General features: G+C 37.5%; 1 protein-coding gene across 1 annotated transcript in view; it reads right to left on the bottom strand.

Moving 5' to 3' along the window:
* Window positions 1–12,534, bottom strand: part of Themis (thymocyte selection associated) — a 189,498-nt gene that overhangs the window by 70,097 nt on the left and 106,867 nt on the right. The gene's annotated exons all lie outside the window — the stretch shown is intronic.

Genomic DNA, 12,534 nt, shown 5'->3' with positions numbered 1-12,534 from the left:
CAAATTATCCAAATAAATGATTGTTTGATTTCTTTTTAATCAAATTATCACAAGGTATTTGTTTGGTTTTAAGTCGATGAGGTCCTTTAAGAAGTTCATTAAGCAGAATGAGGTAACTGAGAGTCTACATTGCTACTGAAAAAAAATGTGAAAAAGAAGACCTTAAACACACACACACACACACACACACACACACACATAGATATGAATGACACAATAGAATGGCTACATTGTATAATACAGAGTAGGTAAATTGAATCAAGAAAAATGTGGGATGATTCTGAGTCTGAACAAAGTGATTTCTGTTAGATCCAAAGAAACAATACTCAAAGAGAGTTCAAATTCAGATATTGGTCATCAAAGTGCAGAACATTTATTTCCTGTTCATAACTTTTATTTCCTGTTCATAAGTCGGTCATCAGACTTAAATAATCCATGTTTATCTACAAGTGCACTCTAAATTGTTCCTTTAAAAATATGAGAACAGATTTCATTTCATAGCTTTAGAAGTTAAGATGAGGAAAACCTCATATCACTTATCTACATGGAAATATGCTAAGCTGACTAGAAACTAAACAAGGAAAAACAAAGAATAAGACATCAAAGGACGGTAACAAAGAATACAAATTAAGTTATCACATAAATATTTTTTAATTACAGAGTGCCAAAAACTATTTGAAATGGAGAACTGACCTTTTGATTAGCAGTTTTTAAAAACCTTGACACACAGGACCATGAAGGAGAGTAGCAGCATGGAGCATGCCAACTCATATCTGAATGAATACTCAGATAAATACAAAGTATGTCTTTCAACAACACAAATACCCATGCTCCTAAGGGGCAGACTGAGCAAACTCATATAGTTTATCCAGAATCAACTTGACTCTTGCTTTTGTACATCACTTCAAGTTACAATAATAACAACCTTGAAAGATCTCTTGAGGGGATTATTAGTAAGCAAATAGTTTTTCTAAAATTGACATTTGTTGGGCTAAAAAGATTGCTCATTGTACAAATTGCAAAGTGCTTGTTTTTCCAAGAATAAGGACCTGAGTTTGAGATCAAAGCATGCTTGGAGCTATGCAAACATGTCTCTACAAGCCTGTAACTCCAGTATTGGGGCTTGGAGTTCAGCAGATCCAGCCAGGAGGTCTATCCAAAATGGCAAGCCCTGGTACAGTGAGATCATCTTTCTAAAGACAATGAGATAAAGAAGGATGCCTGATATTCTTCATTGGAGTCCTCATACATGCACATAGACATATGTGGCCACACTAGCACATAACACATACAAGCACCACACACCCATAAACATTTACCATTAACAGATATATATATATATATATATATATATATATATATACATATACATATATATATACATATATAACTTTGGCTCTCTTTAGTACAACAATAAAGCTCAATTTCTTCCTTACACATTCTAGTTTATAGCAAAAAACTAAGAACGGTTAATTTCTCAGTAGTAGTATTTCTTTATTCATTAAATTTTCTTTTTGACTCTCAGCATACAGCTTAGGTAAAAAGGAGAATAAGCACAAAGAGCAATTACTCTCAGGGCATTGTTGTATATTGGTATACATGGAAGGAGCGAGCAATGCCCTTTCTTCATGTGAAATGTCTGCACATTACTTGGCAGTTGTATGTTTGAACTGATGCTTCCTGACTAAAGCCATCACTTCTAGCTGACACTCCCAGCTCATCTCTACAGAAAATGAAGGTACTAAACACTGCTCCTTCTCCTCACTCCAGAGAACCTACATCATCACAGTGACATTTCTCAAAGTGACTTTTTTGTTTGTTTGTTTAATTCTTGCCAGGTGGGGGAAGCTCCAGGCACAGCCTCTTTAGACTTTATATATATGGCTTGAATACAAGTTCCTATTATCCTCACAATCCCATGGTCCAATGGAAAGGCACCAAAGAGATCACATGAAGTCAAATCATTTAGCATCAGAGGACCAGAGATGAAGAGTCAATTTACTCTACCCATAATGTTCAACATGAAATCATTCAAAATGTAGTCAGAAAATTCCTGAAAAATGGTCTTTTTCCCCATTCTGCTAACTTCCCCATCACTCTTTGACTAGGTCTGAGATGTGAAGAAGACTTTAGTCTTTACCACTTTAAAGACATTTGTTCCTGTGCCAAGATGGGAAGGTGGCTTATAGTGCTGAACTTGATGATAGGTTCTAATTCCTGTCTAGGTGGATAGCCCAGCAACCCAGTTTTAAAAGTGGGGCTACATGAAGCTGCATTTAATTTTAGGTTTTGGGATCATCTGTATGATTCTAGACTCATCTATTAGGTTATATACATGTATACACCTAATCCCAGTTCTCAGGAGACAGTGTCAGGAGGATGGAGAGTGCAAGACCATCAGAGGCTACACAGTAAGATACTTATGTCATAAAATAAAACAAATAATTCTAGCTTTAACATTAAATTGTAGCTCTCTTTGAGCAAAAAAAATACTTTTTGAATTTATTAAAACTTTATTTAATAGAAATTTCAAATAAAATCACCATACATTAAAATTAACCAGACCTCAGTCTGGTTTACAGAGTAAGTTTGAGAACAGTCTCTAAAGCTACACACAAAAACCTATCTCAAAAAACAAAAAAAAACAAAGAACAGACATGGAATCAAGGAAAGAGATATTTTGATGGAGGGAGCCATTATGGGGCTAGCAAGAGACCTGGCACTGGAGAGATACTTGGATATCCACAAGGATGACCTTAAGACCTTAAGCATTAGAAGAGAGAGTTCCAGAACTGGCCTTGCCCTGTTGTCAGAATGATGAGTATCTTAAATGTCATCATAGAACCTTCATCCAGTGACTGACTGAAACAGAGGCAGAGACCCGCAGTGGAACACTTGGCTGAGCTCCCAAAGTCCAGGTGAAGAGTCGGAGGAATGAGAATATGAGCAAAGAAGTCAAGACCATGATGGGAACACCCACTGAAACAGTCTACCTGAGCTAATGGGTGCTCACCAACTCCAGGCAGACAGGGATGGAACCAACATAGGTGCAAACTAGTCGCTCTGAATGTGGTTGACAGTTGTATGAATGGGGCAAACTGCAGGACCACTGGTGGTGGCACCAGGGTTTGTTTGTCCCTACTGCTTGTACTGGCTTTTGGGGAACCTATTCTCCTTGGATGAATGCCTTGTTCAGCCTGGATATAGTGGGGAGGGCCTTGAACCTTAACCAAAGCAATGTAACTTGTCCTCTCTGAGGAGTGAATGGGGGTGGGGAGGGAGGGAGGGAGGTAGAGGAAGTGGGAGGAGGGGAGGGAGTGGGAACTGGGATTGGTATGTAAAATGAAAAAAGATAGTTTGTTTTCTTTTTCAAATAAAATAAAATAATAATAATAAACACAAATCTAACAAACAAACAGAAATTAACCAGATCCAAAATCTAGACACCTCAAAGGACTTCCATACAGAACAACCATTCCAAAGCTGTGGTGGTGTTAGAGGTCCTTCTGTCTGTGTTGCTCTTATTGCTTAATGAATAAAGAAACTGGCTTGGCCTATAGCATGGGAGGAAAATGCAGAGTTAGAAAGACACCATGTAGCCCTGGTGGAGACAGACACTGGAACTTTAGCAGATAAGCCAAAGCCATGTGGCCCTACACAGATTACTAGAAATAGGTTAAATTAATATAAGAGTTAGCCGATAAGAAGCCAGAGCTAATGGGCCAAGCGATGATTTAATTAATACAATTTAGTGTAATAATTTTGGGTTTAAGCTAGCCGGGTGGCCAGAAACCCAACAAACATCCCTCCTTCTACACTGTGGAGTTTCAAAACTAGATTTTACATTTTCAGTATCAAATATATTTTTGTAGCCTTAGCCACTCCTTCCCAAACCAAAAAACACAGGTCAGAATTAAAACTAAACGACAACAACAACAACAACAAAAAACCCCCACTATATCCTATTTCATGACTCATGTCTGTTTCCTGTATTAAGTTCTAATACATACCTTTACTTGTTCTCCTCTGTACATATTATATTATACTAAAATCTACACTGTTTTCATATAAGTATATATTAGCCTATAAGGCTCAGTTTTCTTGTCTATCATCTGAAGATACTAATAATATGAAGAAAACATTAAAAGGACAATAATTATTGGAAATTTAATATAGCTACAGCAAATAGTGGGAAATCCTGAACACAGCAGGACGACACAGAAGATAGCCAGCTGAAAGTCACACAGGCAGAAGTCTCTCTTAAAATGATAAAGAAGTTAGCAACATGGATAATTAATTAGAGTATTTCATGAAAAGAAACAGAAAGAATAGTTACACGTAGAACTCAAAAATGCAAACCAGAAATGATGGGATTCCGTGCTGAGGAAGTGTGAAATCTCAGCAGTGTTCCAGAGACATAAAGGGAGTGAGATCAACGGGAATAATAGTTGCTATAGGCAAAGAAGACAGAAAACAAAAAACCGTTTCCAGATGCCTGCTTTAAATGAGCCAACGAGCCAATACATTGTGCTGGTATTCCCAAAGATGAAAAATTGATAAAGCAGATTTAATGTTAAGGAGTGATTTCTTTGTTTGCTTGCTCTTTGCTTTGCTTGTTTGACTTGTTTTAGAGAGCACAGTAATTGTTATACTGTCCTCTAGCACCTAATTCCTGTCTCTGGGAACATTCAGAGGATACTGGGCCTTCTTCTCAGCATTGGGCCAAAATAGGAAAGTCCTGAGCATGGCAGATCCGTATTTATGGGTTCTGTGGCAGCACAAAGTATTTTTGCATCCTGATAACTTTCTAGACCTTTAAATATCCTGCAGGGGGCATTGTAAACTCACTGCATATCAGGTAGTATCTGGTACTTCTCTAGCATAGAACTTTCTTTAGCAGATGATTTTTAAACACATTCAAATACATTTAACACCTTAAATACATTTTAAAATATTTAAATATTGTCTAAATTATTTTATTATTTATTTACATGTATGAGTGTGTGTGTGTGTGTGTGCAAGTATATGTGTAAATATAAGGGTACCAAGCAGACTTCTAAGAGGGCCTCCAAGCCCCTAGAGCTGGGGCTCAGTTAATTGTGAACCATCTAGTGTGAGTGCTGGAAGCCAAACTTCATTCCTCTACAAGAGCAACAAACATTTGTAAGTGATGAACCAACTCTCTAGCCCCTTAAACAGATTTCAGAAGAAATCTATGGTACAATTTCTAGTGGGTTCATGAATGAATCTATATGAATTATTAATTCTAATGAAAGTCATTTAATATGCATAATAAATTTGTGCAAATAGGGACTTGAGAGCAGTGAGGAGCATTTGAGGCTCCAAGTTCAACTCCCAGAACCCACATGGTCATTCACAGCCATCTTTACCTCCAGGGGATCTGGTGCCCTCTTCTGACCTTTGCAGGAACCAGGCACATGTGTGATACACACGCATGCATGCAGGCAAATTATTCATATATTAAACAATGAACAAGTTTAATAAAACTTTAAAAAGGAAAAGATTTGTGATTGTGGACATGAACTTATAAAATAAGCCTAGATTCTAAAGAGAAAAGAGACTGAAGTTTAACTCTAAACCACCTTGAATTTAGGAAGACAGTAACCAGAGATTTCTCTCCCATCTGTCAGTTCCTGAATAACCAGAGTCTTAATATTACTTATAAACACTTGGCTGATGACTCAGGCTTATTATTAGCTAACTCTTACATTTAAATGAACTCGTATTTTTTACCAATACTTTGCCACATGGCCATGGTGTTACTGGTCTACTGGCATATTGATTCTTGGGTGTCTGGTGTCTCCCAGACACCACCCTTCTATTATTTTGCCTAAATTTCCCACCTGGCTCTATAATGCCTTGCCATAAGTCAAAACATCTTTATTACTTAACCAATGAGAGTATCATGTGTTCACAGCATACAAAAAGACTATCCCACAGCAGAAGACTACAAGAAAAGCTATCAAATGGCACAAGGCATGAGCTAAGGATAAAGTTACGCTGCTAGGGTGCTTGTTTATTATGTACATCTTGGCTTCTGTCCTCAGCACAGCATATACATGGCATGGCAACAGAAGCCAGAGGGCAACGTGTAAGGGTCATTTCTCCCATGAGGAGCACAGGGTTTCAATTCAGGTCCTAGGCTTGATTGCTTTTCTCTACTGAGTTATCTTACCATCCCTCATACTTTACCTTTCATTTTAGTTTGAGACAGTGTCTCCTTTTATATCCCAGACAGACCTTAAACATATGACCTGTGATATCTCAACCTATGCAGTGTTAGGATTGCAAACATGCACCAACATATCCAGGTGTGTGTGTGTGCCATGTATTCTATATATGCATATCAATCATATGTATCTGTGACATATGCTTTTTTCTAGTTTGATATATATATATCAAAGTTTACATATGTGCATGTGTGTAAGTTATATATGTTTATATAAATATAATATGCATATATATGGCCCTGTATGAGGAAGTGTGAAATCCCAGCAGTATTTAAGAGATATAAAAGCTTTTAGATCAACAGGATTAATAGTTGCTAAAAGAAAACAAAAGACCATTTCTAAAAGCCTGCTTTAGATGAGTCAATAATTATGCTTGTATTTCCAAAGATAAGAATATAGATAACACAGTATATATACTTATATACTATATATATGCTTACATGTATATGTGTATATACTTATATAGACATATAGAGAATGAGAATGAGAAATAGAGAGAGAAATAGTGAGTTTTCAGTGACTACAGATTGACCACCTAATAAGTCCATATTACACTCAATGATTGTGGACAATACAATCCCTATTGTTGTTGTGAAAAGCTGGTGATTCCAGTATCCTCATTTTCTTTTTGTTTTTTCAGGTTTACTTTCTTGTTTTTTTTAATTTATTTATTTATTAAGGATTTCTGCCTCCTCCCTGCCACCGCCTCCCATTTCCCTCCCCCTCCCCCGATAAAGTTCCCCTCCCTCATCAGCTTGAAGAGCAATCAGGGTTCCCTGACCTGTGGGAAGTCCAAGGACCGCCCACCTCCATCCAGGTCTAGTAAGGTGAGCATCCAAACTGCCTAGGCTCCCCCAAAGCCAGTACGTGCAGTAGGATCAAAAACCCATTGCCATACATATTAGAGTATTACTCAGCAGTAAAAAACAGTATCCTCATTTTTGTGCACTGTATATTGGATATTACAAATTTCTGTTATTTTTCAAACAGGGATTTTTGTATGCCATTTCATTTTTAAAACGAAAGCTAATCTAATTGTCTTAAAAGCTAGAAATCTAATGCAAAAATCATCTATTCTAATTTTAACTTAATTATTTTACTAAAATACTGAAACACAATTTTTTAATTTTATTTTTTTCCTATGGGTAACAGGTAATAGTCACTGTTAGTGGTCACATGATAGTTACAAATTTGTAAATATTTTAGTTCTTGATGCCACGGGTAAAGGATAGAGAAGAATTGTAACTAGAAATTTGAAAATAGCATTTCCTGGTGAGAACTCATTAGTGTTCCTAACTGACCACAGATACCCACCACAGATGGATGTGGCTAATACGTTTTAGCTTCCTACTCTTCTCTGGACTCTATATCTTTGATGAGAGAGTATTCAACTGCTTGGAGCTCAAAAAAGGCCAAATTTTCCCCCAAATATTTCCAAATGTGTGTCCACTTCAGTCATGCAATAAGACCAGTTTTACACATAAATTCTACAGAGAAAAAAATTTGGTGAGGTATTCATCATTTGTTGAAATATATTGAAATCAGTCCCTATTTTGGGCTGTCTTACTAAGTTTTAACAGTTCTTTTACATCCAAAGTACTAAATTCAGACATCAGAGATCTAACTAGAAGTGGTATAATACCATGACCAAAGCCAAACTTTCTAACTTTGTACTCCTCTCCCACTTGGAGATGTCAGAAACAGCTTTCAGTGGCTCTGCACACTACAGAGGACACAGATCTCCCGGGTCCAGCTGTGACTCAAGGTTGGCCCGTTTTTGACCCAACACTTCCTTTTATTTTTATGCTCAGCCCAATTGTCCCATGATTTTCACTGGTTTCTGGGTAATTTACATTCCAGTGGGGTACACTCCTAACTCAGGTAACTTGAAAGTGCTGACTTACTCATCTGTGTCATGCTGTAAGAACAAGAGGTAAGTATCTGATTTTTTTTATGTGTAAAACTTGTGCCTCCTAACTAAGATTTGCCCATGATTTCTGAGAGACTCCCCCATGCCCTCCATTTGTCTTATCTCCAGATTCAAATGTGGAGTGTTTTAGGATGTCTGTTTCTATCTTCAATGCCAATGGTCTTTGAAAACTGCTATGACGAAAATCTCCATTTAGAAAGAAAGTAGATTCACGGCTTCTCTGACAGATGTCTCTTTCGATACTCCTAATGCCTACAGCACATCCAGTGAATGAGAAAGAAAACAAAAATCACAACATTTGGGATGGAATCCTGTCAATTACAACTGAGTGTCTGTCACATTCCTCTCCATGTAACCCAGGAGCCTGGATTTCTTTAATAAGATTCCTCTGTCGCAGCCAAGATCAGAAGTGACAGGCCAGTAGCAGCAGATGAGCAATAATTGTTTCTGCAGTGCACAAACCCTGGCTCTCCTTCTGTCTTTTGCAGTCCCAGCTCTGGCTCTGCAGCAGCATTCCAACTTTGCTTGTTGCACAGAACTTTGCCATCACTGCCTCCCCCTTGCCTTTTGCCTTAATGTCTGCTATGGGTGTTCTTGTCCACAGAAGTCTAGAAATTCCAGGAACAAGTGGACACAGGGGCATTAAACGGCCAAACAGAGTTCATGAAATGTAAGATTTCTGGGCCCAGCTACAGTCTCTGAAGATGGGGAATAACTCATCTTTCAACCAAAGGTTTGTTTTTCTCTCTGGTTATAGGCCTTTTCATCAGAACATAGAAGTTCCATTTCTCCTTTGTGGTACTCAAAAGCTATAGCCATATATATCCATGACAGGCAAAACCCCATCGAGTCTATGTTCTTCAGAGCTATTTGAAACTAGTTCTGACACAGAAACCCTACCTGTGAGTAGGAGTTTATCCTACTCAAAGTAGAAGTAGAGGCATGGTTTTGTTTTTTCAGCAACTTTATAACACTTGTCTGTCTAATTAAGACTCCAATTGCATAGAAACTAAAGGTTTTATTTTGCATTATGTCATCAGCATAAAAGAATTGTACAGATTTTCTGGAAATCCCCACCCACATTTAGATTATATGCATTATTACCCATATACTAATATGTTAACATTGTTACAGCATGATGTAGGATTCCCATATGTATGCTGTGAATATGTTTGGTTAATGAGTAAATAATCTGCTTTGGCCTGCAGCAGAGAAGAATAGAGCTAGGCGGAAAAACTAAACTGAATACCGGGACAAAGAGGGCAGAGTCAATGAGACACCATGTAGCTGCCAGAGGGGAAAGATGCAAGCTGCCAGTTGGAACCTTGCTGGTAGGCCACAAGCCTCATAGTAAAATATAAAATAATAGAAATGGGTTCGTTTAAGATGTAAGAGCTAGCTAGAAACACACCTAAGTTAATGGCCAAGCAGTGATTTAATCAATATAGTTTCTATGTAACTATTTTGGGAAATGAATGAGCAGCTTCCGACTACATAGATAAAATCCATGTAAAACTACTTGATGTAGTTGATCTTGATATCCAGTGTCTTTTCATATGCTTCTGCCTATGCTTAAATCATAGTCTTCCAAGTCTATTGCCGTTTCATTTGTCCTTGTTGAGGTATTGCCAAAACAAGAGAATACTTGGTAATCTTATCATGGCAAAGAATTATTTAATTCACCTAGTTCTTATGAGATGTCCCCATATATTCTTAATTTAGAAACATCTTAGATGAACTCATAGTGTTCCTAACTGACCACAGATGCCTGCCACAGATGGATTTTACTAATGTTTAATACATTGTAGAATCTTACTTTTAGCCTACCTATACATCTGCCCTGTTGTTTAGCAATGCAAGAAATGATCTAGTAAAGTTAATGACCCATTAGGAAAGCAAAAGTAAAGCCACATAACGAAGCATCTAGTACTCTTTTCTGTGCACATAAAAAGGCATTTTAGTAAGTTAAATGAGTCTTAATATTTAAACTCTGAATAACCCTCACAAATTGTTCTTCAAATTTAAAGCAGTATCCCATGTAAAACCCCAAGACTTAGAGGGTTGTTTTAAATGGCAGCTCCCTAATTTTAAGCATTAAAAAATCTTAAAACCAATTATTTCAAAAGCATACATGAAAGAAAAGCATTAAGGAAGTTATCCCATGGAATATAAAAGACATGGAAGAGTGACACTGGGACAATAAGAAACCATTGGTTTTTAACACTTCTGGGTATATTACACAGAAACTGACTTATCTGTTATGTTCCATCTACAATCCACTGAGAAAACCCCCGTCTCCATGGTGGGTAAAAATTACTGAAAATGAGGAGACCAGTACCTCTGAATACGGGTAAATGGTAATATCAGCGATGTTTTTAAGAGATTTCAGAGAAAATAACAATGCTTTGTTTCTACCCACATGACAATTTATGGAATTAACTGAAACAAGAAATTGTGTATTCTTCTCAATGGTTTGATGAGTCATCTACCAACATCACCCTTCACCCATCATCCCTGTTTTCTGCTCTAACCTTTTTTCTCTTTCTGTCATATAAAGTCCGTCACAATATTACTGCATCAAATATGCCCGCCCTTCAACTCAACCAATGATGTGGGATTCCCCTCTGTATCCTGTGATTACCATTAATGAATAAAGGAACTGCTTCGGGCCTATAGCAGAGCTATAGGGGAACAGTGTTAGGCAGAGAAAACTAATCAGAATTCTGGGAGAAAGAAGGGCAGAGCTAGAGAGAAGCCATGGAGCCACCACCGGAGACAGACATGCTGCAGCCTTGCTGGTAGGCCACGAGCCTTGTGGTAAAATATAAAATACTAGAAATGAATTAAATTAAGATGTAAGAGTTAGCCAATAAGAAGCTTGAGCTAATGGCCAAGCAGTGGTTTAACTAATACAGTTTAGTCTTTCAAATTTAAGCTGCCCCTCAATTCTTGCTCCTCAAATAAAAATAGTTCCAGAACTTTATAACATCTTGACAACTCTTCACCAACTCCAAACATAATGTGGGCATCCCCTCTGTGTTACGTGATTATTATTAACAAATAAATTGCCTTGGCCTGTTGATAGGGCAGAACTTAGGTAGGTGGGGAGGACTGGACTGAATGCTGGAAGAAAGAAGGGTGGAGTCAGAGGGACGCCATGGATCTGTAGATGGAGATAGAAGTGTTGAAACTTTGCTGGTAGGCCAAGACATCATGGTTGATATGCAGATTAATAGAATTGGGTTAAATTAAGATGTAAGAGTTAGCCAATAAGCTAGAGCTAATGGGCCAAGCAGTGATTTAATTAATACAGTTTCTGTGTGATTATTTTGGTTCTGGGCAGCCAGGATGAATAAGCGGTTCCTTACAACACAAACAGTCATTGTTCAGAGTGAGGCTCAGATCTCAACACCATAAATTCACGTGAGAACTGGACAGAGATCTGTTCTATGGCTTTGCTTTGAACATTGCTTTCTTGCTATTTGCAAATATGTGAATTTTTGGCCTTATTCTTGAAATAAGATGCCAAGAACCTAGGAATTCTAGACTTACACCTTGACCATCAGTATTAGTATCTTTGAAACTCAGTGAGAAATATATGCTAAGTCTGAAAATCAAACAAACCATTTACTTTAGCTAATCAATGTTATTTTGGAACTGTTTTATTTGGTCATTTTTTTTTAAAAAATAGTTTTCCAAAAAGAAAATTTTTGCTGGTTTTATCTTTTTCCCCCCTGGTAGAGAAAATGAGTTTAGTAATCCTTAAGAATTCCTTTAGCATACAATTAGAACAGTCTTTGTTATATACAACCACAAGCACATCCACATCTATATACAAGTCTTGATGCCCAGTGCTACTATCGCTCCTAAAGATGAGGCAAGAATAGATAGTATCTATTTTACCAATTGTTTTGTTTTTCTTGTACTTCTAGCAATCTGTTGGGACAGAACACACTCCCCTTCCATAAACCATAGAACCTCAGCCACACACACACAAACATGTATGCCCTAGTAGGTTCAAGTAGCCAGCAGGCAGTGGTTAAGAATCAAGATCAAGTAGAAAAAATACTGGACTACTGTCTGACATCTCAAGCGGTTGTGGATTTGCCAGTTCCATAGAGATCCCATGGTGCCTATAGGTTTATTGATTTTATTTTTCAGTAGAACTGCTAAAGATTACAATTCCGAGAGGCATTATGTGGGCAGATGCTCACATTCTCACACATAGTTCTGCCAAGATATTTTTACATCTTTCTGCACACAAAACAAAACGAAGGCATGTGTTAGAGATGCATGTTACTAGTAAACTCCTACTCCCTCCCCACCCCCACCAGAAGATGGGAGTTTATTGTA

This window comes from Microtus oregoni, unplaced genomic scaffold (genome assembly GCF_018167655.1).
Source record: "Microtus oregoni isolate MIOR12 unplaced genomic scaffold, Mior012 000006F_ref0000085, whole genome shotgun sequence".
NCBI lineage: Eukaryota > Metazoa > Chordata > Mammalia > Rodentia > Cricetidae > Microtus > Microtus oregoni.
This window is presented reverse-complemented; position numbering and strand designations above follow the sequence as displayed.